General features: G+C 36.4%; 2 pseudogenes; both read right to left on the bottom strand.

Annotated features, from left to right (window-relative positions):
• Positions 1 to 21,006: 21,006 nt before the first annotated feature.
• LOC129485486 (importin subunit alpha-1-like) lies at positions 21,007 to 22,605 on the bottom strand (annotated as a pseudogene).
• A 442-nt stretch (positions 22,606 to 23,047) lies between these two features.
• On the bottom strand, positions 23,048 to 27,060 carry LOC129485485 (etoposide-induced protein 2.4 homolog; annotated as a pseudogene).
• Between the last annotated feature and the right edge of the window lie 290 nt (positions 27,061 to 27,350).

Below are 27,350 nucleotides of genomic sequence, written 5' to 3'. Positions count from 1 at the left end.
CATTTACGAAGATTTTATTGTATTCTAAAAGCATTTAATTTTAAACATGAACTCTATCAACCATGTATTTAATTGATAACTAAAGATATTTCCCAATGTAAAAACTATATTCTGTTTATAAATGAATGATTCTAAAACTTAAAACTTATTTTTCATAGTAACCATGTTACTTACAATTGATTCAGATTAATCCATAAAGTCAGATTTAAACCTAGAGGAAATTGAACTACTTGCAGTGCTAGAAATACTAGAAAATAATATAATGTGACATGTCTTTAAAATACATTTTTAAAATGTTTGAACCCCTAAAGTCTGTAAGAAGACATTCTCCCTGATATAATCAGGAAAAGAAATTTTTTAAACCATGTGTTTGCTTGCTTGTTTCACCTCACCTCTGGCATTTGAGAGAGATGCTGGTTTATTTAGAAGCAAATGAGCAGGTTTAAAAAAATCCCAGGGAAATTTCCAAGACTTCTGGGCCCTTTCTAGGTCTTTGAGTAGATGATATTGATTCTTTACTATGATTTTCTTTTTACATATCTAAGCTTCCACGCTTCTTTGTTTTCCATAAAAATGTATTGCCACCAGTACTGTCATGGACCTATCAGCTATGACTAAAGTCTGGTGTCAAAATCTTTCACGAAGATGTATTCAAACAACAAAACAACATGTCCCTCATGTTCTCTCATCTTTGGTTCACTCTCTCCCAAATTTCTTCTGCTCTTACACTTTGTTAAATTCCGGCCTCAGGCTGACCTGTAACTTGAATGGGAGTCAGGGCTTCCACCCGCGTCCTGCCTTTATGCAAGGTCACGCTGCAAGACTGAAAGGTTGACTTGAACGGTTTCAGTTTGATCTCTCTATGCCAATTATGAAATTACAGGCTCTCAACTTGAAATGCACCCTTCAATATATGCTCTGTGATAGATGATGGAATCCCTTTAAGCTTCTCCCCTTTAAAGAGAGTACGGCATTAAAAGGGTGGAGAGGGAGACTGCAGCAAAAAGGGGCTGTCCTGAAGTCCCTGACTGCAGTGTGTGAATGGATAGTACAGGTTCAAGAATATCTGTGAGCTCTGTACGAGGCACAGGCCCACAGCAGTGCCTCCGCGACCTTGCAGCTCAGGCTGGCATAAGCTTTCCATCGAAACCTGTGTCCCAGAAGCCTCAGGCCTGAATTCCCTCTTCACCTCACCTGTCCTGCCTGTGCCCCCAGGGGTTTCCTATTGAGCCTCTGCTTTCTCTTCAGCCCACACTGCTCTGATCGCCTGCTCTCCGCCTGCCCTGATGAGGTGGCTTTCTGCTAGCCCAGCTGCTGCAGACCAGCTCCAGGTTGGACAAACCTGGAAACTTTTCTGCGGTCCTAGGATACAGAAGGAGACAAAAAAAAAAACAGGAAAAAAATAAAGAGGCCTGTAAACCTGAAGAAGTTAATCCTAAAAGTGTTAATGCTCAGATATGCATGCAAATTCATTATTCCATTCCTTTTGCTCAAAAACAAATTGCTCCACCTAGGAATAGAAGACTAAAAGAGGGAGAGTCGCATGGGCTGAGATGAGAGGAAGAACTCGGCTACCCAGAAGACGTTAAAATAACTCCTCCAGCAGCTGGTGCAAAGGTGGGGGAGTCCTCTGTTTAAGACAGAAAATGGAAAGGCCTCCACCCAGCACTGATGACTCCCTGGACTTTTGGGGATGTCCTCGAATGAACTCAAACATATATTTATTTGTAAATTTTGTTTTAATGTTCAGACTGCTTGTATATTTTGGAGGAAGGAAGCTGTTTGGTCAAATCTGTTGGCCTCATTTAGCATTATTTATGCTGTATAATGTTGATTATATATTCTAACCTCAGGGGAAGCCCAAGATGTTCTTTTTGTTGTACCTCATTTTAGTACCAGAGAAGAAAAAAGATCTCTTATGCATCTCAGAGACAATACAAAATCCTAATCAGACAACTAACTGGTCAATGATTTTAAAATAAAAGTAATTCCAGCTCTATAAAAAAATTCCTAAATTGCAAATTATCTTAAAACAAGAAAAAAAAGAATGATCTGCTTTAGGAAATCCTCAGTTCCCATTGCTAAAGGTGTTCAAGCAGAGAAGATAGATAGTCCGGAGAATTATAGGAAGGATACAAACCACACAGGTCTTATCAGCCCACAGGTTCCATGATTCTGAAAGTTAGGGGAATTTAAAATAATCAAAACAAAGTTAATTGAGTTCTATTTTAGTCTATAATTCCAACTTCATGTTTCTGTGGCACAGACATGGGCTCATTTCTCTTTCTGATAAGGGTAGGCCTAATTGCTCCAAAGTTGCACACAGAGTGTATATTCAGAAATTATTAGGTGATTTGAGAAAGCAGCACAACAAAACTATAAACCATCAGGGAATAATGGCCCCTACATTGTGCCATTGACTTCTGAACCCGTGTCATTAATATATTTTTCAGAGTTCATTGATAACTCACCCACGAAACTGTTTACAAAGTATAGCAACTGCACACCCTTAGAACTTCCAATTGCTGTGAGAGAAGATGTGGTCACAGATTCAGAAGTAACTATTTAATCCACTTCCTTTTGTATCACTTATCCCTCTGTTGCTATGGGACTGAAGCTTCCTGTTCTCCCAGTTCTTAGGCTGACATTTTATCTTTTGGTCTGTTCAAGTGTAGCAAGTTTGTATTCAATTCTGCATGAAATTTAAAACATGTCACCACTCTCCTAGAGACATCTTCTACTGCTTTTATAAATGTGTCCATCTACTGTCCTGAATAGGGGAGTACTAGTTCATCTGAATAGATGGTATTGATTCACTAAACCCTAAAGATTTTTGACCTTTTTAAAAACAGATTCCCACTGCACAAGGTATTTTACAAAGTGACAAGGACTTCTGTGCATTGAGATGAAATCAGTACCATTTAAATTGAGCATATTTCCTAGGGAGATTGTGGACTACATCATATTCAAACAGTGTATCATGTTAAATCAGAGACATTTTGAATAATTTCAGTTGTGTTTTTTCTGAAAGGAAGTGTAAAAAATGTTATGCCATAAATTGAATCTAAAATCAGCAAAGGGATTAGTAACTTAAGCTGATATTGATATAGTTTAGCTGTGAAGCTGAATAACACTCTTGAGTATGAAGGAAGAATATGCTTAAGCTAGAAAGTAATTAGACAATGAATTATCCAAATTGCTAGGTAGAAATAAGACCTAAAAGTACATGTGATTTAAAGTCAAGAGACTTCAGTTCTATTTCTACTTCTGCCACCTGGTGAAATTTACATTCCCTCCAAATTTTTTCAAAAATAAAATGAGTGGTTTGAATTAGAAAAATCTCTGAAGTCTTCTCTGGATTCCACAATCTATGATTAAGCAGGTCAACATTGCAATAAGTAATAATCTGTGGTACAAATAGATCAAGCAAAGGTTCTATATGTAGTCATTGAAGAAATATTTATTAAGCAAGTATTATATAAAAAAACATTGTAATAGATATTTGAAAAGCAAAGTCTATAGAAGAAAATTTCAGTTTGGCATATATGTACAACATCCCTATAGAGGTATCCTGAAGACCCGTGAAGATGCAGGTACAGAGTTTAGGAGGAAAGTTGGAGCTGGATCTATGGATTTTTGAGGGGCCAGCATGCACTTCTCTTTAGCCTCCTTTCTTTTGCAATCCAAACACTTTAAAATGTGTGAACAGCCACTGCTAGAGGTGAGCATCAAAGGTCACATTTAGTGTAGTAACTCATAAACCTATGGTCTCATCTTAGAGCCACTGAGTCTGGATAGCATACACTGTTGCCACTGACTCTTAATTTTCTAACACCAATGACCTTTATTCTACTCTGTCCTGTATTCTCCATGGCTATCAGTCTTATGTCTCTCATTTAAAATGTCTTGCAGTTATTAAAACGATTTCTCAAGAGTATATGCATTTCAAAAAGGAATAATTGTTTTAGTAACCTGAAGGGATTAACTGACAACGGTGGATTGTCAAGCATCAGTGATAAGTCCTTGGAGAGATGTTTCTGTCGGGGGGTATTACCAAGTCTTAAAATTATATCACCCTGGTGAACATCGACTGTGTCAATGAAAACCATCCTTGATTTGGCATTTGCAAGCTGTAGAAAGTAATTCTGTTCTTGAGACTAACCTGTGCTCTCCTACTTACTTCTACATTTCTTAATACTTTTAATTGACAAATCATAGTCATATACATTTATGGGGTACAATGTAATGTTTTAATATACATATACAATGTGGAATAAATAAATCAAGCTAATTAACATATCCAGCACCTCACTTATAAGTTTCTGTGGTGAGAAATTTGAAATTTACTCTTATTTTAAAATGTATACTACATTACTATGGACTATAGTCACCCTGCTCTGCAATGGATCTCAAAACTTATTCCTCCTCTTTGCAACTTTCAACACTTTGATCAACAACTTTCCATTCCTTCTCTTCCCTGCCCCACCCTAGCCTCTGGTAACCATAATTCTACTCTCAACTTCTATGAGTCGAAGTTGCAGTATTTGTCTGAAATAACAAAGTTTCCTTCTTTTTTAAGGCTGAATTATATATACATATTTGTATATATATTTACACACATATACGTATGTATTATTCCACATTTTCTTGTTCATTCATCTGTTGATGGACACTTACGGTGATTTCATATCTTGGCTATTGGGAATAATTTGCCGCCATGAATGTGGGAGTACAGATATCCCCTCAACATATTGATTGCAGTTTCTTTGGATGTATATCCAGAAGTGGGACCGCTAGATCATACAGTAGTTCTGTTTTTAGTTTTTTTAAGGAAACTCCATACCATTTTCCATAATGGCTGTATTATTTACATTTTCACCAACAGTGTACAAGAGAGGGTTTCCTTTTCTTCACATCCTTGCTAGGATTTATCTTTCATCTTTTCGACAGTAGCTATTCTAACAGGTAATATTTCATTGTGGTTTTGACTGACATTTACCTAAAGATGAATGATGCTGAGCATTTTTTCATGAAGCTTTTGGACACTCATATGCATTATTTTGAGAAATATTTATGGGTTCCTTTCCATTTTATTCAGATTTTTTTTGCTGTTGAATTGAGCTCCTTAAAAACTTTAAATATTAATATCTTATCAGATGTGTAATTTGCAAATATTTTCTCCCATTCTGTAGATTGTTTTTTTCATTCTGTTAATTGTTTCCTGAGCTGTGCAGAATCTTTTTAGTTTGACATTGTCTCACTTGTCTATTTTTGTTTTTGTTGCCTACATTTTCTGGGTCATATTCAAAAAATCATTGCCAGACAAGACCAATATTGTGGAGCTTTCATACTTTATGTTTTCTTCCAGTAGTCCTATAGTTTCAGTTCTTATATTTAAGTCTATAATCAATTTTGCATTAATTTTTGTACATGGTGTGAGATAAGGATCTAATTTTGTTCTTCTGCATGTAGATAACCAGTTTTCACCGTACCATTTATTGAAGACTATCCTTTCCCCATTATGGGTTCTTGACACCATTGTCAAAAATGAATTGATCATAAAAGTGCAAGTTTGTTTCTGGCTTTATATTCTGTTCCATTGATCTAGGTGTCTGTCTTTATGTCAATACCATGCTGTTTTGATAACTACAGCTTGCAGTATATTTTGAAGTCAGGTAGTATGATGCCTCAAGTTTTGTTCTTTGGGATCAAAATTATTTTGGCTCTTCAGGGTCTTTTGTGGTCCCATACAAATTTTAGAATTTTTTCCTATTTCTGTTAAAAAATGACATTGGAATTTTGATGAGATTTCATTGAATCTGTAGGTTTCTCTATCATAGACATTTTAACAATATTTATACTTACAATCCATGAACATGGAATATCTTTCCATTTATTTGTGTTTTCTTCAATTTCTTTCATCAGCGTTTTATAGTTTTTAATATACAGGTCTTTCACCTCCTTGGTTAAATTTATGCTTAAGTTTTTTTCTTTTTTGCTACTGCAAATGGGATTTTTTCTTAATTTTTTTGGATAGTTTATTACCAGTGTATAGAAACACTACCGATTTTTGTATGTTGATTTTGTATCTGCAACTTTACTGAATTCACTTATCAGTTCTAATATTTTTTTAATGGAGTCTTTGGAATTTTTTATATATAAGATCATATTGTTAACAAATAGAGAAAATGTCCCTTATTTCTTACTTCTACTTTTAATACCAATGTACGCAGCCAAATCACATGTTTTCACTAAATTGCTCAAGAATTTCTAATCTTCCCCTTTCTTGAGGTTTTATGTATACATATAATTTTAAAATTATCATACTTAATGATACCACAACCAGATTTTTGTGATTAATATACTCTTCATATTCAAATCAATGTCATATATCATATGATAGACTATATTTCCCTAGCTCTCTTATTAATGAGTCTCTCTCCCACTCGCTCTCTAAGCAGTCAGTTAAATATTATTGACAAAGTTTATCAGATAAATGAAAGTAAGGAATTAACTGATTCATTTATTAATTAAACATATATAAGTTGATGTCTTAATAGGTAGCAGGTAGAATTTAACTTTTTTTTTTTTTTTTTTTTTTTTTTTTTTTTTTTTTTTTGAGACGGAGTCTTGCTCTGTCGCCCAGGCTGGAGTGCAGTGGCGCGATCTCGGCTCACTGCAAGCTCCGCCTCCTGGGTTCACGCCATTCTCCCGCCTCAGCCTCTCTGAGTAGCTGGGACTACAGGCGCCCGCCACCACGCCCGGCTAATTTTTTGTATTTTTAGTAGAGACGGGGTTTCACCATGGTCTCGATCTCCTGACCTCGTGATCCGCCCGCCTCGGCCTCCCAAAGTGCTGGGATTACAAGCATGAGCCGAGTTTAACTTTTTAAGAGTATAAAAGTGAATACACCAAGAACACAGTGCTAAAGCTTTCAAGTGGAGGAGAAAAAGTAAACAAATAATTCCATTAATGTTTATAATATAAAAATTATAATGAAAAGTTAAAATGCCCAAGAACTGTAAATAGGAGAAAAGAGAAATAATCATATGTCCACTTTATCATGGAATTCTATGCCATAAATAAAATTGATATATATTTATTAGCTTGGACTTTTTCCATGATACATATTTTGGAAATGAATCACATTATTAAGGAGGTATTTTTAAATAGTCAAACGGATTAAAAAATACATTGCATTCATTCAAAAATATATAAATGGATACAGCTAACACAGGTTTTAATAATAATGTTTTGGATTATGGAATAAGTTTTTTCTTCTCCATAATTGGAACTTTTTGCTACTCCACATGTCTACTTGACTATTAAAACTAAGATACGAGAATGATGTGAGGAAAGGGAAGGACATTTTGGGTAGGAAAGAAAAGGGAAGGACATTTGTGCTAGATGCATTAAATCATAGCACAAAGTTTTAGTTAGAATCTTTTCATTTCAGAGAAAGACAATAGTTTAGAACCCCAGAATTTATGGAAAGAAAAGATTTTTCTGGGTTTTTACATGCAAATAATGTATTTTAAAATATTTCTGGGTTTTTATATACGAAGAATCATAGCTGAGGGAATTAACCATAGACCAAATAATAGCTAAGTAAAGAATCCATGATATAATGTAAGTTTTATTCCACAGGATGAAAAAAATAAGGCCTTTCCAATCCCTGAATGTGAGGCATGGAAAATGACTTAAGAGCCAAGAGAGAACAGAATGATAGATTAAGAGGTCAGAACAATCAGGAAAGAAGGGCTTTGCTTTTCCCATGTCAGGATAAAACTTCTAAAAAGAGACAAAGCATAAGGTACAAACAGCTAACTAAGGAGACACTGAGATTATGCTATTTCTCTACATAGGAGGATACAAGATCATCCACTATGAAGGATATTTGGGAAACTTTTGAAGAGAGTATTAACGTTTAAAATAGTTTACTTGTAAATTCGGAGGAGATGACCAGAAACTGATACAAACTTTTTCACTGAAAGTCCAGCTAAGATTGGAGGCTATAAATTTTGACTGGCATGGATCTGTAACAGGTTAAGTAATAGGGGAGGTGATATACCTGTAAGAATAGGAATTAAAAACATTTACAGTACTAGTTACAGTGTGATGGAAACTGTGGAATCCAATAGACTATGGCACCTATAAATAGAAAAGACCATAAAACAAGGAGGTGGATAGAATCACTGTGCCTGCTTCAAGGGACTGGTGTTCTTTTTTGCTCTGTCGCCCAGGCTGGAGTGCAGTGGCACAATCTCAGCTCACTGCAAGCTCCGCCTCCCGGGTTCACGCCATTCTCCTGCCTCAGCCTCTCCGAGTAGCTGGGACTACAGGCGCCCGCCACCACGCCCAGCTAATTTTTTTGTATTTTTTTTTAGTAGAGACGGGGTTTCACCGTGGTCTCGATCTCCTGACCTTGTGATCTGCCCGCCTCGGCCTCCCAAAGTGCTGGGATTACAAGCGTGAGCCACCGCGCCCGGCCGGGAGTGGTGTTCTTATTTAAGATCAAAGATTAGGCTGAGTAGAAGTAAAGAAATTAGAGAACTGGAAGGATAATTAGTAATTAATAATAGCCAGAGAGGAGCTTATCTAAGATTTTATTTTTATGATTTTGCATGATATAGCAGTAAATTGAGCTCTGTTGACTCAATTGTTTTCTTTCACAATATAATCTGAAGATGGCCCGCACCACACAAATCAGCAAGCTTTCTCTGTAAAGGGCTATATAGCAAATACTAACATTTTAGGCATTGCAAGCCATACAGTACATGGCAAACATGAAAATACAAAAAAAAAGCCACAGACAAATCTTAAACAAATAGGCATGGTTGTTTTCCAGTGAAATTTCACTTGCAAAAGCAGGTGGTGGGCCACATTTGGTCTATGGCCTGAAATTTGTTGACCCCTTCTCTGGACATTCCACAGAACGATGTGATAACATCGTATCAACAGGTACTAATGAGCAAGAGATTATGATCACCCTGGATGTCCTGGTAAGACACATGCTCTACCAGAAGGTGGGAAGTAAAGCCTATTAGGTTTCTTTGAAGGGCCATCCCAGGTCCTGAGCAAAAAGGGAATTGGCAGAGGCCTCTATATCATCCACATCACAGTTCAACTTCTTGCCCTGCCCAGCCCTGATTCCTTCACTGTATTACAGCTCTTCTCAAGACCAGTTCCCAATAAGCCTCTCACACACAAACCTCTAGCTCAGAGTCTGGAGAATGCTTATTATAGAAATTTTGAAAAATCCAAGGAAGATTCTATAAGGTAATCAAAGGCACCTGTAATTCTATTACTTACACATAATCATTAATATTTTCCTAATTTATTTCAGTACAATGAGAATTCTTAATTAAAAATATTGAAGAATAAGTAGATCAAGACTAACTCAACCAATCTTCATTGCAATTAAAATGTTCAGTGACTTCTGATAGTTGCCAAATAAAATTTTCAAATATCCAAACAGCCCCTCTTAAAACTGCATAAGAAAATCTCATTTTATATGTAAATCATTTTATATATTTTAATCTGGCCAAATTAGAAAATGCATTTTAATGACTCATATAAAGATTTCTTTGAAGATGCTGACTTGAAGAATATTGCATGAAATAAATACAAGTTAAGAAATTGGCACTATGAGTGAAAAGTAATAATTCAAGAGTCATAATCAAAGAAAAGACCTGTATTTGATTAAAATGAAGAAGCAAGTTTCTGTAAAACTGTAGGAGCAGACATTCAAATATCTAGAAACAAAAGAAGATAGATATTAATTGTATTATGAAAAAATATATACTGTTACAAAAATGTGTTATAGATCTCATTTTAGTGATTTCTAGTTTGGTTTGCTAAGAATATTTCACAAGAATGAGTTTTGTTTCTTGAATTTATATCAATTCATAGTTCTGCATACTCCCGCTAGCTACCATTATTTTGTGCATTACACAGATGAATTTTGCATATATGAATTTCACTCTTTAGAAACTATCATCTCAATATGTTGTGTTTTCTTATAGTCCATGAAGCCCTAAGGACTACTTAATGGTCAATGATGATTTTTTTTTTTTATTATTATACTTTAGGTTTTAGGGTACATGTGCACAATGTGCAGGTTTGTTGCATATGTATCCATGTGCCATGTTGATTTCCTGCACCCATTTACTCGTCATTTAGCATTAGGTATATCTCCTAATGCTCTCCCTCCACCCTCCCCCAACCCCACAACAGTCCCCAGAGTGTGATGTTCCCCTTCCTGTGTCCATGAGTTCTCATTGTTCAATTCCCACCTATGAGTGAGAACATGCGGTGTTTGGTTTTTGTCCTTGCGATGGTTTACTGAGAATGATGTTTTCCAGTTTCATCCATGTCCCTACAAAGGACATGAACTCATCATTTTTCATGGCTGCATAGTATTCCATGGTGTATATGTGCCACATTTTCTTAATCCAGTCTATGGTTGTTGGACATTTGGGTTGGTTCCAAGTCTTTGCTATTGTGAATAGTGCCGCAATAAACATACGTGTGCATGTGTCTTTATAGCAGCATGATTTACAGTCCTTTGGGTATATACCCAGTAATGGGATGGCTGGGTCAAATGGTATTCAATGATGATTTTTTAAAATGTCATGTGTAAGTATATATTTAATCTAATATTTGATTTTGTAAACTAAATGATTTACATTTGAAAAGAGTGAATTTTCGTACTTTGGCTAACATTGAATAAAGAAGGTCATTCCAGGCCCTCAGGAACATCACAGAAGTTTCACTCACAGCTTTTCTTCATGGAGATCAAAGTACTTAAGTGTTGATAGATTACTAAAGATATTTTATGAAAATAGGTAAAATACAACTCAATATAAAATTGAGACTTTTGGGCAACTGAGTAGATTTTTAGTCCTCCTCGGATCATGAAAAGTTTTATGAGTGACTTAGGTGCAGGAACAGCTCTCTCTGGTAAAAATAACTGACACACTTTGGCATTAAACCTCATAAAAGGAAATGAAAAACTGTTTTATAATGTCCTCATTGAAGTTTATGAGAATTGGCCCTATTGCTCATCTATACTGCTTTATCTCTGTAGTTAGTTTGAAAGCCTTGACCTGACATTAAGAATGTCTAGGCAATTTTGTGACAACAGACCCAGGCTCTGCTCTGCTGACAATCTTGGCATATCAGACAATCTTATCAACGTTGCGCCATGTGTTATTGGTTTTGATAATTTTAAAGTTTTACTTTATACTTCTCAGAAAATATCTAACAAATTTAAATATCATTTCTTTAAATCTCCCGCATTCTTGATAACCTTTTAAACTGTAAGCCTTAAGGAAGACTTAAGGACTTAACAATATTAGTTAGATCAAGTACGGTTGCATGTAGTGAGAACCTCAAGGTAAGAACAGCCTAAATAATACAGATTCCCTTAAAAGACATCCAGAGAGATGAATCTCAGAACTGTTATGATTCCCCACTGTAATAAAGAGTCTAGGGTCCTTGAACCTTTCTGTTATATCATTTTAGCAGGTGGTTTTTATTTGTAAGATTACCTCATAGCATATGATCTTTATTGAAATCCCAGCAATTGTATAAACATTTCTGTTACCTGGAAAGAGAAGGAAGAGAAAACAAAAGAAATGCTCCCCTCAGATGAGCCAATTCTCTTTAGGTAATGCTAAAGAAACACCACATGTTCTCCCTCATAGGTGGGAACTGAACAATGAGAACACATGGACACAGGAAGGGGAACATCACACACTGGGGCCTGTTGTGGGGTGGGGGGAAGGGGGAGGGATAGCATTAGGAGATAAACCTAACGTAAATGACGAGTTAATGGGTGCAGCACATCAACTTGGCACATGTATACATAGGTAACAAACCCGCACGTTGTGCACATGTACCCTAGAACTTAAAGTATAATAAAATAAATATATATAAATAAAAAAATATATCCATCAAAAAAAAAAAGAAGTCCCTCTTAACAATTCTGCATAGTTACGAGGCAACCATGCTGCAAGTAGAGTTAAACAATGTGGTCATTTAGACGGGCACATTATCATCCAGCATAAAATTGGGATTATTTTATAGTGGAAAAGGGGGTGACACATATTGGGGAACAAATACAGTCTCTGCCTCTGGTAGTTATCAATAAAGAACTGTTAATGATCTCATCCCAGTGGGACTCCCGGCCCAGCTATTCCAACTTAGTCTCTCTCTTTCATGTAATACTTGACCATTAAAACTTATGCCTTGGAGACAGGAGCCAAGGGACCACTTGTGATCACTTTCTGTGAACCTTTCTTCAAGAAACTGCTGAAAATACAACTAGGAAGACAATACACATATGTCCCAATAATAATTGTCATTATTTACTGATAGCTTCCTATTGACTCATAAATTGCATATGCTACTTTATGAAATACTTACAATAAAACCCAGACATTACCATCCCAGTTTTACAGATAAAGAAACTAAAATTTAGAAGGATTAAATAACTAAAGTTGTGCTTTAAATTTTTTTTTTATTTGTATAGATTTAGGAGGTACAAATACAGACTCCTTAACATGCATATGTTGCATAGTGGTAGAGCTTGGGCTTTTAGTGTATCCATCACCTGAACAGTGAACATTGTACCCAACAAGTAATTTTTTTATCCCTCCTACTGTCCCGTCTTTTGGAATCTCCAATGTCTATTACTCCACTCTGCATGTCCATGTATACCCCGTGTTTAGCTCCAACATATGAGAACAGCGGGTATTTGAATTTCTGTTTGAGTTATTTCACTTAAGATAATGCCCTCCAGTTCCATCCATGTTGCTGCAGAAGACATGATTTTATTCTTTTTTATGTTCAGGTAATATATAGAGAGATATTACTTTATAACATACACATATATACACCACATTTTCTTTTCTTTTTTTTTTTTTTTTTTTGAGGCGGAGTCTCACTCTGTCACCCAGACTGGAGTGCAGTGGTGTGATCTCGGCTCACTGCAACCTCTGTCTCCCAGATTCAAGCGATTCTCCTGCCTTAGCCTCCCGAGTGGCTGGGATTACAGGCACCCACCACGCCTGGCTAATTTTTGTATTTTTATTAAAAACAGGGTTTCACCATGTTGGCTAGGCTGCTCTCGAACTCCTGACCTCGTGATCCGCCTGCCTGGGCCTCCACCACATTTTCTTTATCTAATCATCTGTTGATAGACAAAGTTTTGCTTTTAACCCCAAGACTACATTGCCATTGCTGGAAACAACTGTTATGTGGCTTGTTTAGGATTGGGAGCCATTCTGAGGCTGAAAGGTATACACGAGTTTGTGAATTAGGAAACATTAAAGTGTACCTGTCAGTTGAGGGATTTCTCCTTGGAATTTGGGCATATGGCGAAGCAACAAAGAGTCACCACTTTCCAGAGCAGTGTTTTCAGCAGCATGCTCTTCATCAGGATGTTAAATGTTACTTGATCCTTTTATGTGCTATCGTGAAATAAGGTTGAGAAAGGTAGAATTTTCCGTTAGTATTAGATCTTTCTTTCTATTTGGCAAAAGTATTTTTCCTTTCTTAATCCTATCCTGTCTCTTCCTGGGCCCCATCTCCAACTATGTTTAGTTTTCTTTTTATCTTTTAACAATAAGATCATATGATACTCATTTCTCTGTTACTTACTTCTTCCATCCTTAAACAGGTTATGGGCACCACTTCAAGTCAATAAATATAGATCAAACTCATTTTATGATAGCCACATAATATCCCATTGAATTACCAATGACATTCAAAATGCTTAATGGTGGTTACGGACTGGACATTGTTTAATTAATCTTCTACTCTAAAAAAGAAAAAACTGATTTATTTCAGTTGATTCTCAGATCTGCAGAGAATAATGCCTCTGTTTTCTAATTATTCCTACATGAATGAATGTTAATGGTTTTTCCAGGTTTTTTTTTTTTTTTTTACCACAGAAATAATACATTAAATTTTGTAAAGTAAAAATCTGTATATATTAGTGTTTTGATTTATGTAAGAAAGATTCCCAGAAATGGGATTGCTGGATAAAAGGCTATATATATTTTTAGTTACTAATTTTCATTATTACCTGACGATCTCCAGCTTCCAATACACGCGGGCCCTTTGCCTACCTTTTTGACAGCATTGAGCTTTATCGCTTTTTATTTTTTGATAATGTAATGAGCAAAAAGTAGAAGCTCATTTTTTTAATTTACATTTTTCTGCTACAATGGAGGTTTAATATCATCTACTGATTTACTGGCATTTGGGTTTCTTTCTTACCTGAGTTTCCTGTTTATATACTTATACTTTGCCTCTTGTCTGTTGACTGTTCTCTTTTTCTTATCAATGCTTTCGGTAAACTCTATATATTAACCCTTTATATGACAGAAATACTGTAATTATTTCCCTAAGACTATTGCTTTTAGCTTAATTTTGCTTATATATTTTTTCTGGGCTTACATACCTTTTAATCTTTAGGGAGTTTTTAAGGTTTGTGGGTTTGTTTTCTTGCTTATTCTTTAAGACATTTAAAAATGTTTTTCTATGTTTTCTTCCAAACTTTTTATTTTTTAATATTTAAACTATTATCTATGTTACATTTCAATTTCTACATAAGGTGAGGCAGGACAATATACTTGTATTTTTTCAATTGAATAGCCATTTTTGCTAGCACTGCTTATTAAAGAAACCATCTGCTTCAATAAATGAACTGAAATGCAACAGTTGTCACATATCACATTCTGCATATAGTAGATATATTTCTGGTTCTCTTCTACTAATCTGTTTACCTATTCCTTTGCTATTATAATTTTTTTATTCTAGTGACTTTGTATTTAGCTTTAGTATCCAACAAGCCAAGAACCCTATCACTATTTGATTGTTTCATAATTTGGGAAGCCATTTTCTAATATTTATCCATTTTAGTTTTAAATGTGATATTCTATTTTTTTTTTTAAAAGTGAAGTAGCACTTTGTTAAATGTTTATATTTATTTGAAAATATAAAACAAATGTTCTGCATCCAGAAACATGGTATGACTTGAAACTTTATTCAGATCTTTTTCCCTTAATACAATGTATAGATTTCTCTTTGGAGATACTGATCAGTCTTTTAAAATTTATTCCAAGGTATTTTATAGTTTTGTCAGTATTTTATTGCTTTTCATTTTCAATTCAAACAAATTGTTTTCAGTATAGATAAGACGTATGAGTTTTGTAAGGTTATTCTTTATCCAGCTAGCTTATCATCTTCTCTTATTAATCTTAGTAGATTTTTACTAGGGTATATATACATAATAAGTCAAACATAAAACAACCAAAGAAAAAATATTTGTAACAATATGACAGATAAAAGATATATTTCTTTAACATACAGAAAACTCTTACAAACCAATAAGAAAAAACAAAAGTGTAATCAGAAATCCTATAAAGAGCATAAAAATTTAACCACAAAAGGCAAACACAAAGAAAAACAGAAATAGCTTATAAACATTTCAAACAACACTAAAACTCATGACATTAAAGAAATGCAAATTAAAACTAGAATCAGATTAACAAAAATTACCGCTAGATTAGCAAACATTTTAGTTTGATATCATATGCTTTTAAATGGCAATAAGACTGAAGTATTCTCATCAGCACTCTTAATGGTAAATTCAATTTAAATTACATTTATGTTCAATAGGTACTACCTATTTATAGAGAAATTTACCAATATTTATAAAAATGTTAAATTCATGTACCTGCCAATAAGTAAATATACATTATAAATTTCCAAAACAGACTCTTTGGCATAAAGAATTATTAACTAGAAACCTGATGTATGTAAGAACTATCAATAAATCAGCTTAGAGCATAAACATTCCTATAGAGCAGGGGCAAAACACAGATTGAAAACAAAGACAAGAATGAGATTGTGTAATAGAAGAAGAGTAGTATATTCCTTTTTCAGTTCCAAAATGTCTGGGAGGACCTGTAGTGCAGTGCATTATCAGAACAAATACATTTGTACTAGATAGTCACTGAAGCACACAAAGTAACAAGAATGCACAGATATTTCCTTCGCTCCTTACAAATGCACCCTTTATGCCTAAAAAATAGCTACTTCACTCTGAATGCTCTCCTCGCTTTCTTTCATGCCCCTTGAGCTTCCTCTACTGCTCGTCCTTGACCCTAAGGCTCCAGGCTCTATCTTGAAGGAGTTACATAAGAGGCTCTGCTGCTGTTCAATGGAAATTCAATGAATCACTAGATGAGATGGGATAGATACTTAAGAGTAGAGCCATTGTAAAATATAAAACCTTTCTCTCTTGGCTGCCTTTCACAGCATCAGTCAGCTGCACTATTCTATTAAAAAGTTTGCTCACGCCTGTAATCCCAGCACTTTGGGAGGCCGAGGCGAGTGGACCACGAGGTCAGGAGATCGAGACCACGGTGCAACCCCGTCTCTACTAAAAATACAAAAAATTAGCCGGGCATGGTGGCGGGCGCCTGTAGTCCCAGCTACTTGGGAGGCTGAGGCAGGAGAATGGCGTGAACCCGGGAGGCGGAGCTTGCAGTGAGCCGAGATCCCGCCACTGCACTCCAGCCTGGGTGACAGATCGAGACTCTGTCTCAAAAAAAAAAAAAAAAAAAAAATTGCATACTTATTCCAAAGGTGTACTCCTTGCATAAGGAAGGAATGAATACAGGGTCTGAAAGGAGAAGCGAAATTAAAGCTTATCTTGCCACATCATACTCTGTGGAACGGAGTAAAATATATCAGAGACCAGGATCTTACTGTAATTTGGCTGCTTTGATGTATTTCAGCTTCTTCTGCTCTTAAAAAAAAAAAATCACCTGGGCCCTGGAACATTCAGTAAGATTCTTCCTATTAGTAACTGAGCCAGGTGTCAGCCATGGAAAAGCTGGGAATAAAGATAATTCTGGAATGCTATTCTCATGGCTGGTACAGCAATGACTTGGCTGCACTGGGAGCTGGATTACTGCGGGCTGCTGAGGAGGTGCCATGATTCCTTCCCATCTGGGAATAGCACCTCAACAGCTGGTAAAGATGCAAAGTCAGGCCGGGACACAGCAGAGGACCAAGTTCACCAAAGCTGACCTCCAAGGAAAAACTCCAAGTTCCAACAATTAAGATAATAGTGGAGTAAATTGAAAAGCTATTTCATTTTTTAAATGGGTGCTTTTGTACAGATACTGAAGGAGAACAAGATATTTCAAAGCTTGAAGATTAAGTCTGCAGAAACCATGAATGATGGAAAACCTGTGTGGTTTTTTTTTTTTTTTTTCACCTCTGTAGATATAAAAATGCATGTACCCTTCAACTCACTAGAGTCATTTGACCTATTTCTGTATATTGTGCTTGACTGGAACCCAACATTCAGTTTCAGGGCCAGCACTTCCATGTAATTAATGAACCAAGCTTTTTTCTCTGAAAACATTTCTTTCAATGTCCTGTCTACACATGCCAGGAACAAAACAATTCAGGTTAAGGATACCACGGATTATCAGATGGAAGAGTTCAGAGTCACCATGTCACCACATCAAGCCTTATGGTCTTTGCTTTTTTATCAAACTGTCTTTAGAACTCTCTTCCCAACTTACTAGTCTGTTCAACTGATAGACATAGCTAATCATTCAAAATTCAGCTAACAATGAAGTCCTTCCTGTTCCCCAGTCCTCACCCACAATAAACTGACAACAGTATTCTTTTTGCTGCCTTCTGTATCCAGGACATTCTCTTATTATGGTATGTATTATTTGAGACTTTTATTTCAGTGGCAACAACTCTGCCAAATGTTAAGGGGTAATTATAGAAATAGAAAATGAATGTAATCACCCTCAGAAAAAAAGACTGGATATGAAAAAATATGTTGGATTTTCTTTCTCAGTCTCTCATCTTGGGTCCTTATTCATTTCTGTTTGATTTTCTATCTTTGCAAACCAGTTTTATCATTTTCTCCAGCCACATACTGTCATATGACTGCCACATAGCTCTTGTGTTTACTTATATGGTCTAGCAATATGCAAGGATTCGTTAGCATTCGGATCTCAACTCATACTGATAGAGAATGGTTGAACCTGCTAGAATTAGTGGGCCACAGAATGAACCAGTAGTAGCTAACAGAGAAGATTCACAGCATGAGGGCCTTTGGATACAGAAAGTTATCAGAAACATGGGCAGCAACTTAAGCATCCCAAAATTGTTTACTACAATCTGTAATATCATCTTGAACTTATTTACCTAACTAACCCACATAGAAGGGAAATTCCCTGAGAGAAGGTACCATACCAGATCATTACCTTTTCACTATATAATGCTCAAGCTGTGCCACATAAGGGCCCAATATTGTTCATCTCTTTTGAATGAAGTGTTCATCAATGTGCAGATGGACTGTCATTTTATCAAAATTTAAGAAACTTAGGTCCAAATTACAACCTTATTTGGAATATTTGCAGGAGATGAGGCAAAATTATATACAGTAGTGTTCATATGAAAGCATCTTTGTCCATGTTTTAAGCTATTAAATAGTATAGCAAAGTGATTTTTAAAATAGGCTTTGCATTCAAGCAGAATAGAATTTAAATAGGGAATCTGACACTTTATATAATGTGAGCATAGTTGCTTAACTAATAAACCTCAATTTCGTCTATAAAATAAAAATGATAATACTCCATAGATTTATTTTAATATGAAAATTGGTGTATTAGAGTGTTTGACAAGTAGGCAAAAAATTCATACTTGACAAAAGCATCTTTTCTAAATTCCATCATAATTTCATTTATTTTTATCCTTACATAGCTCTAAAAATTAACTTTTCTAACAATGACTATCATTTAGGCGAATTCTTGCTGACATTTAGGGAATTGTGTTAATCTAATCAAGAAACTGTTAAAATCTTAGTGTAAAATGGGTTGCTTCTGTAAAGATTTTCTTGGGACTAATTTTTAGACATGGATGTTTTTAATGATCATACTGCAAAAAAAACCCCTTGAATTTTCTTGCTTTTACTTATTCCCACTTAATAAATCTATCACCAATTATAGTAAACTGCCATTTGTAAATATTTTCCTACTTCTCTCTGTTCATCATTCAAGCCATATCTCCTTTAATTCATGTCATTAAAAAAAAAACCTCTTATTTTTCTAAATGCTACAGAATTGTATTTTTGCCTTTGAAAAATGGAACTGAGAAAGGAATTTACTCTAAATTCCAGAAAAATTAAACAAGAAAATAAGAATTCTAAATTGCTAGAAGATAAATTTAATATTTATCTAATTTTTAAAATAACTTTCTTAGCTTTGAAAAAAATTATTGAAAGAAATAATATAAAAATGTATAACACTTAGACATAAAGACAAAATCATTTATTGAGAAAATTTCTTTCTAGGTAATACATCACACAGCTATTTAGTGCATACTAAATTAAAATATAAGCAAAAACACTTAAATCCCAAAAGTTGATTTGATAAAAAAATCTTAAAGCAATAATTACTGAAAGAAAACATAACATCAGTGAGTCTATGTATAAAAATATATATATTTGAACTTATTTCTCCTGCCTAACTGAAATTTTTTATCCTTTGATCAACATCAGCCAAATCACCCCAGCCCCAAGTAACCAACCACCTTGAACTCTCTAGTTCTATGACATCAGCTTTTTTAGTTCACATGAGTGAGATCATGCAGTATTTGTCTTTCTATTGTACAACATGCAAACTATAGTTAATAACAATATACTGTATTCTAGAAAAATTCTAGGGGAGTTAAGTTTTCTCACCACAAAAATAACTATTAGTGGTAATACATAGGATAATTAGCTGGATTTAGTCATTCCACAATGTATATATATGTTATAGCATTACATTGAACACAGTAAGTACATATAATTTTGTCTGTCAATTTAAGTAAAATAAAATTATAAATATATATTTAAAACAAAACTCATATAACAAAGTTAGGAGTGAAAATGGCATAAAAATTTAGAAAGTAATCTACAACATGTTATTAAAATGGCTATAACTTCTCATCATGTCTTTGTCAACTGGGACTGCTATAACAAAAATGACATAAACTAGGTGGCTTAAACAACAGGAATTTATTTCTCACAGTTCTGGAGACTGGAAAGTCCAAAGTCAAGGTGACAGCCATTGTGGTTTCTGGTGAGGGTTCTCTTCCTGGTTATGTTTTCACACAGCAGAGAGAGAGCAGGGGCGGAGGGGAGGGCAGGTAGGCAAAGTCTCTTGTGTCTCTTAGAAGGTCACTAATTCCATCATGAGGGCTTTATCTTCATGACCACCTCCCAAAGGCCCTATCTCCAAATATCATCACACTAGGAATTAGTGTTTCAACATATAAATTTTGGGGAGAAACAAACATTCAATCAATAGCCATCTAATATTTACATTTATTGATAACCTAAACATACCATCCAAAAGTAAAAACAAGCCACATGCATAGAAACATTTAATGATACTACAATATGTGGATAATATGCAGTAATAGTATTGTATACTATTATATGCAGTAGTGTATAATATAAAGTGCCAGACTAACAATAGATTTTTCCTTAATAAAAATCATAAAACATGAAGCTATTAAAGTTACAAGTATAAAAACTACTTAGCAAAGTGAAAAATGTATATAACTGAAAAAAAAAGATACGACAAGTTATACAGTATGATTATGTCTATATTGAAATTATGTGTGACCACAGATAAGACCTAGATAAAAATATGGGGAATCTAAACATTTGATTAATTAGAAAAGCATAACCATAAGTTAATTTTTTAAATTGACACATGGGTTTACATTCTTGGTTATTTTGTTTTTTTCAAAGTAAAGAAAAGGATGGACTTTAATCTTTATTTACAGGATGCCAAGAGATATGAAATTCCACATAGAAATACGAAACCCATTCAGAGGACAAGCTTTATATAGTATATGCAGGTTGGAACTGTTCAAGTATAGTTTCAGTGTAAAAAATGCTACAATAACAAACCACATTTAAAAGCAGTTCTTGGCAGAGAAACAGCAACACAAACTTATACCAAACATGGTACACAACAACTGTATGCCTCAGCTTACATGATCAAAATGTTAAAGGTCCCAAGAGTCTCATTCTGAACATGGGAGGGATGGCTTTCAGGGGTAGCGTCTGGCACATTTTGATCTTCCTCTTCCTCTACAGAAAAATACTTCCCAATTAAGCTTAATGAAGCCTTATATACAAACTGATTTGCATGGTTCTGTAGAGCTTCAATTTCGTCTAAGCCTCCACATTCTTCAATCATTATACTAAGTTTCTCAGTTTCACCTAGTTTCTCAACAGCCTGAAAGATCTTTGAAATGGCATCCAGAGTAACCAGAATAATCTTGGTATCTTTCAGTTAAGGGGTTCATCAATGGTTCTATTATGCCACAATAACAAGGTATACAATCTGTTCAACTATTCCACCACTTGTAGAGTTGGTCACAGCCAATACGGCTTCCTTTTGTGTCTTAATATTTGCCTTAGAGAGAACACTGACTAATCTATGATTCGCGGCTTGCTGTACCTGGTCCTGAAGGCCAGCTATGGTGGTTGACATAGTTTACGTAGCTTCCTTCTGAATGTTAGTTTTAGGCTGGGAAAGATGGTGAGTGCTCCTGCATCAGTAAAAACCTGAGTCTGTCCATCTGTACCAGTGACAATATTCCCTACGCCTCTTAGTGCAGGAGTCACAGTTGGCAATTCAGAAGCTCCTAGAAGCTTCACGAGTTGGGTCACAACTTCTGTTTTCACCACCATGTCAATCCATTCATTTAGACCATCAGAAAGGTAGGAAATAGCCCAGCATGTATCTACTAATACTTCTGGATTATTGTGATGAAGGAGCCAAACTACAGTAGGAAGAATTTTCTCTACAGCACCTAATGGGGCTGCCGGATTCTTGTTGCAACAAAGGTTTGTAAGTGTCTGGGTAAGATTACGTAAGTAACCACATGCTAAAGATGACATGTCAGGAACTGCAAGAAGAGCCAATAGTGGGTCAACTGCAATGCCTCATTTCTGTACTGTCTTTACCATTGTTCTTGAATGAATCTGTTCAGTTGGGCAGCTGGTGAATTAGCATTCTTGTTGGTGAACATGGTTATGAGACAAAGGAAGAAAGCTGTTCAACGGGCCCAGGCTTCCACGGAGGTGATGCAGGGCTCGCTGGCTGCAGGGCAACTGGGCTCAAAACGTCCACCTCGGCTCAGCCCAAAGACTGTGTGTCTTCGTTATACGTTGTGCAATGATAATTTTTTTTATGAAATAATAGCTAAACTTAAAGGATTCTTGCTTGGTAATTTTCTTGAAGCTTGATAAGACAATATGTGTGGCTAGGGTTGCCAGATTTAACTAATAAAAACACAGGACTCCCAGTTAAATTTGAATTTTGGTTGAAAAACGAGTGCTTTTTCACTATAAATATTTCTCATTCAATATGTGGCACATAATTTTACTGCAAAAGCATTCATTGCTTGTCTGAAATTCAAACTGGGATGGGTGTTGTGCAATTTATCTGACAATCATGCTTGTGCCATTTAGTACCTCATACCTACTCCAAACATTCACCATTCATATTAATGGTGCATAGTTATGCCCCAGTATGCATGGGATGAAGATGGTGGGTAGATTTAACACTCATTGGAAGAAGCAACCTTGGCTTTTACCAAACAAAAATATGTTCAACTTTTTATTGTCATAATATGTATTTTAGGAAATCCTGATTTGATCCATGAGGGCCAGAAATGAAAACATTCTGAAACAAAATTAAGATAAGAACATAGAATGAGGAGATGAAAACTGAGATCATGGTAGATGACAGGAACTAACATTTTCCCAAGTTTTCAAGCCCAGGTCAACTGCGTGAAACTAGTCTACAGCATACATCCTGAGAAAGCCCCAGTAACAGGTCATCGTATTGTACACTTTATATTTTCAAAAGGCCCAACTAAATAAAACATTTGAAGAAGATCCAGAATGGTCCAGGAACTACTGTCACTAAAGGATCTAATGGATTTTTGCCAGATAGTTCACTTTCATCAACGTGTATTCATGGTCATCTACGGATAAAGAATGTTGCCTAAAAGGTAGTGCATAGCTGCTTCCAGATTGTAGGTTTATTAGCTAATAAAATGTTTTGTTGAAATTTTATATCCATTTTCTTCATAATATATTGCAGTTCACAGCATCTTTAGTCACAGGTGTGAATGGCCTAGGCAAATAGGTCAGATGCAGCAAGAATCCTAAAGCTATAGACAGCCTGTGGTATTGAAGACCTAGAAAGAATACTGGAACTTAGTGAATAAACAAAGAGTGAAGGAAGATGAGTGAAGAGAGGTAGACAGGGACTAAAATCCCAGAAAAGTGTTGGGTAGTCAGAGAACTGCAATGGGTAGCCCGTGTGGAAATGCAGAGGAAGGACTAATGTAATGTGGTTTGGGGCAGGTGACTTTGTTTTATTTTTATTAATTAGGAGTGGCTTTAATAGACCCCTCATTCCTATGTGGGTCTATTATGATCCTATGCATGATCCTATACATGATCATTGCCACGTATAGGAGCTACAGATCAACTGTTGTAAAAATGGAGTCAACAGCTTTTTGGCAGATGTCCTTCAACATTCAACTGGCTTGTATGTAATCACCTTGTACAGTATTTTAACACAATCCGTTAAGTAGGCCAACATTTTTGCAAACAATATATTGCTGAACCCAAACTAAGATAATTTAACTACTTATGTACTGCAATAGTCTGTTAATTTAACTGGTATTCCTATTTCTTCTTTTGCTTTCCTGCCATCCAGTTAACACCCAGGACTCAGCATAACATTTAGAGTATAAATCAATCAGATCATATAATGTCCCTGTTTAAACTTTCCAAGGGTACTTCTGGGCTTCTGATCAGGATGTGAACTGGAAAGAACATGGCTCCCATTCTTTTAACAAAAAAAAGGCTAAGCAAACTGCAAGTTCACAGCTTTGAATCTATGAAGGGTAGAAAGAAAGTCATTTCTATTACTAGCCTTAAAACTTATTTAGCTCAGTTCTATGTCCTACATAAAATGTCCAGCTCCCAACAAAAAAATATGAGGCCCATAAAAAGGCAATATGGCACAACACATTGCCAAAGACAAAGCCATCAACAGAACCACACTCAGATATGACATGGATGTTGAAGTTATCTGGCAGGAATTTTAAATAATTATGACTAATTTGTTCGTGGCTGCAAAATGTTCTTTTGAATTCAAGATCAGATGGGAAATCCCAGAGAGTGAAATAGAAGGGTGCGGTGGCTCATGCTTGTAATCCCAGCACTTTGGGAGGCCAAGGCGGGCAGATCATGAGGTCAGGAGTTCGAGACCAGCCTGGCCAACACAGTGAACACCCCCCATCTCTACTAAAAATAGAAAAAGAAAAAATTAGCTGGGCGTGGTGGCAGGCACCTGTAATCCCAGCTACTTGGGAGGCTGAGGCAGGAGAATCACTTGAACCCGGGAGGTGGAGGTTGCAATGAGCCAAGATCGTGCTACTGCACTCCAGCCTGGGACGGAGAGCTAGACCCTGTCTCAAAAAAAAAACAAAAATGGAAATAAGGAAGGAAGGAAGGAAGGGAGGGAGGGAGGGAGGGAGGGAGGGAGGGGTAGTAGAAATGCTGGAAATGAAATAGTAATTGCAGTGAAGATTTTGTACACATGACATAGCTGAGAATAAAATTGGTTACCTGAAGATAAGTCAGTAGAAATCACATTTCTTTAAAAGGATGTTTAAAAACTCTCAAAACTCAACAATAAGAAAGCAACAAACCTGATAAAAATGAGTAAAGAGTTGAGCCTTCACCAAAGGAGATATACAGATGGCAAATAAGCATATAAAAAGATGCTTAATATCATTAATGCAAATTAAAACCACAATTAGATACAACTAGACATTTTTAAAATCTATTTTGTTAGAAACCAGCTTTAATTGTATCATTTTAAACTTGTGACATTTTAAAATTATACAAGTATTTTGACATCTGCCTCCCACGTTTTGTGTCTTAAAATGATGGCAAAATACCCACCAATCACAGGATTGATGGTTTAATGAGTTTAACCCTCACTTCCTATTTGCAGCACCCAATATTCCTTTGAAATATGAAACAGACCTGGCAGTGGCCAACAGTGAATTTCTGCCCCCAACACCAACAGAGTTGAAAAGTTCAAGTTCTCTGAGCATTGTGTTGCAGTGGCACTTGTCCAGAATTGGTACCTTCCCATACTTGGGGGACTTCAAATGTACCAGTGAAAATAGCATTTTCCTCTTCAAGGGAAAGACAGAAAATCACTTCAAAGCTCAGCAGATCTGTCTGTGAGGTCTTTCCTCCTGGCCCATCTCTTCAGGCTTTTTTATTTTTTATTTTTATTTTTTTTGCAGTAGAGCAAGAGAGACCAATAGCTAACCTGAGTTACAAAAAACAAGACAGTGATGGCCATAAAGGGAGTGACCAGGAGCAACTGGAACACTCCTTTACCTCCCACATCAAATGTATGTGCTTCACAGAAACACACACACACATACACACACACACACACATGCATGCACGCACGCAAAACAAATCCACAAAATACAACAGCTAGAATTATAAAATTCTTTCATCCAAGGGTGGTAGATGGCAGGAAGGAAAGGTGGGGGTGCCGAGTAAATGGCACAGGGAAAAAAACAAAGTATTCAGATCAGTCCAGGCACAGGGACTGGCAAATGCTAGAAAATAGCTGCAGAAAAACCTGTGCTCCTTTCAGACTCGCGATGGTGTTAAAAATCCACACACTGGTGTCAGGAAGATTCTGCCTTATGTGCACCAGAGACAAAAATTCTGATTCCTCAGAAAGAAGGGAATACCCAGAAGAACCTTGGCAGGGTGGGTTCTGCCTTCCCTGGCGGGTGGAAGTGAGCACAACCTCCCTCCTATCTCACCCATGCCCTTTGCATGGCAGTAGCCTTCAGTTTGGCAGGAGATGGATGCAGTGAAGGGAACTTCCCTAAAGAGGTTAAGCTGCTCAGGGCAGACTGCAGGTAGACTGTCCTGTAAGAGTCTGGTGCTTGCGAAGATCACCAAGGGCAAGAGGCACAACTGGAAGAGGTACGCTGTGCCAGGGGTCTTTGCTTCATTGGCACTGATAAAGAACAAGGATAGAGGAATAAAGGAACAAGGATAGAGAAGAGGCAGCCACTGATAATATGGCTGCACTGGTAATGAAGACTGCATTGCCATGAGAAAAGCCAAGGGCAAACCAAACCCAAAGTAGTAAGACCAGTTCCTTTCTATGTTAGACAACTGCTGGTGCACTTCGATTCCTTTATTGAACCAACAATATTTGAAGCAGCACAGTGAGGAGAGTAGAGACATATGAAGGAGACTAACCAGCTGAACAACAAGATGGATGGGAAAGAGACTCATAAACACTCCTTGATTGAGGAAAAGAGCCTGTAGCAAAAGGTTGGAGAGCATGTCAGCAATTATTTTGCAGGCACTAGGGAATGGGTGAGGCTTCCTCACTGGTTTCTCAAATGCCAGCTCAGCTATATCTTGAAACCAAATGGCATTCACAACTTTGCTAGGCACAAACAAAGGGACCACCCAATGAGCACTGGAGATTGATATGAGGAAGAATTCTAGCCATGACCGAGCATCTCCATGTCGTGATAGATCACCAATAATTCAGGGTGTCACTGACCAAAGCAGAAGAATAAACAGTCAATAAAACAGGGGAGACTGGACCAGAACACTCCACCATTCCAAGTGCAACACTGAAAAATTCTACTAACAATACATGGCTCACTCTCTCACTCTTACTCTATATTCTTGGCTCTTCTCTGTGCCAGGACACTACTTGCCTTTCTTCAATGCTGCTCCTCTCCCTTTTGCTGGATTCAAGAATGCAGCTTGGAGACTGTAAAAATACCTCAGATGGAATCTTAGATTCCCCTGCCAAGGTCCTGGAGAGAGGTTTTAACACTGTCAGGCATCTCTTCACCACCCAAACTATCAACTACACAGAGGAGATAGAAGTGCCCCAAAATCTCTCATTATGAAGGACCCACAGCTCCACTGCCATAGCTCTGGCCAGGCCCCTCACCCATGGCAGACCTGATCGGCTCCTCAGCACACAGCCGCCCCCTCTCCACTGGGCTGCTCCCAGGGCAGGGGCCACATAGGGCTGCTGCCAGGCATTTTTTAAATAGCTAAAAAGAAAATTTTTAAATTAGCAACATCATGTTACTTAGAAGGACATAGAGCAACTGGAAATCTCACACATTGCTGGTAGAAATGC

This window comes from Symphalangus syndactylus, chromosome 6 (assembly GCF_028878055.3).
Source record: "Symphalangus syndactylus isolate Jambi chromosome 6, NHGRI_mSymSyn1-v2.1_pri, whole genome shotgun sequence".
Lineage (NCBI taxonomy): Eukaryota > Metazoa > Chordata > Mammalia > Primates > Hylobatidae > Symphalangus > Symphalangus syndactylus.
Note: the sequence above shows the minus strand (reverse complement) of the source record. Positions and strands in the feature narration are given on the sequence as shown.